The sequence below is a fragment of the Bidens hawaiensis genome, unplaced genomic scaffold (assembly GCF_021521415.1).
Source record: "Bidens hawaiensis isolate Kalapana, Puna unplaced genomic scaffold, B.hawaiensis_p1.1 tig00044876_1, whole genome shotgun sequence".
Lineage (NCBI taxonomy): Eukaryota > Viridiplantae > Streptophyta > Magnoliopsida > Asterales > Asteraceae > Bidens > Bidens hawaiensis.
In genome coordinates, this window is record NW_027497988.1 from 106,986 (window position 1) to 108,200 (window position 1,215).

Below are 1,215 nucleotides of genomic sequence, written 5' to 3' on the forward strand. Positions count from 1 at the left end.
AGGACTGCGGACCTTATACGTAATGTGGATAGGCGTCAGCACAGGAAAGGACTGTGGACCTTATACGTGCTATATTTGTGTTGTGGTAGCATTGGGGAAGACTGTGGACTTCGTACGTGCTATGGTTATAGGTGATTGACGCCAACGTAGATAAGGACTGCGGACCTTATACGTATTGTAGATAGGCGTCAGCACAGGAAAGGACTGTGGACCTTATACGTGCTATATTTGTGTTGTGGTAGCATAGGGGAGGACTGTGGACCTCGTACGTGCTATGGTTTAGGTTGCAACATAGGGAAGGACTGAGGACCTTGTACGTGTTGTTATAGTAGGGTGGTACAGGGAAGGACTGCGGACCTTGCACGTACCAAAACTTGTGAACATAGGTAAGGACTGCGGACCTTTTACGTGTTCACGACCTTGAGTACAGGTATAGATGGCGGACTATGAGCGTACTCTCGGTAGACTAGGATTAGTGATTGTATGTATGTATGTATGTATGTATGGTATTGGTTAAGTATGGATATGTATCTTCGGATATGTATGAAAGTATGATATGTGTATGTATTGTATGGCGTCTGATTAACTAGAACTCACTTAGCGTAGCTGACTTTTAGTATGCACGCATGTATATATGTTTATCGAGAAGGCATGAGGATGACACATGGCATGGATTGAACGGCTGGCATCTGAAGATGGAAGAAAAGATGTTTTAAATATAATGATTTGTTTTATGGTATCAAAGAAGAGATTGAATGTTTTGTAACGAATGCTTCAAGTAAACGTTTCCGCGAAAGTTTTAATTAACTCTGATTGTAAGAACTGTGTTTATGAATAAATCCGATGCTAAAGTAGGGCTACCGGGAACGGGGCCTTACAATATGTTTATGATAACATTTGAAATTATATTTTTTTCAATATTTGAGAACATGGTTTGTTGTTGATTTTTGGATTTCACCAAGTATTTTGAAATATACAGTAAAATAATATGTTAATATTTATTTTTATAAAATTGCATAGATATAATATAAATTGAGTGTAAAAGAAAGTGAATAATTATCGATCTATTACATATATTAGAGGTCAATTAAGATCTTAGTTTTGAAGAGAAAAAAATTGTTAGAATTAAACAAAGATGATAAGTGTTTACAATTATTTTACTTTATTAGAATAGTTATATATATAGTGTGTATTCATGTATGAAATGTCTTACAA

General features: G+C 36.0%; 1 long non-coding RNA gene across 1 annotated transcript; it reads left to right on the top strand.

Moving 5' to 3' along the window:
- On the top strand, positions 1 to 853 carry LOC143595299 (uncharacterized). Its single transcript, XR_013146499.1, has 3 exons — positions 1 to 82; positions 186 to 497; positions 551 to 853. It is a non-coding gene; the product is annotated as an uncharacterized LOC143595299 (long non-coding RNA).
- The last annotated feature ends 362 nt before the right edge of the window (positions 854 to 1,215 follow it).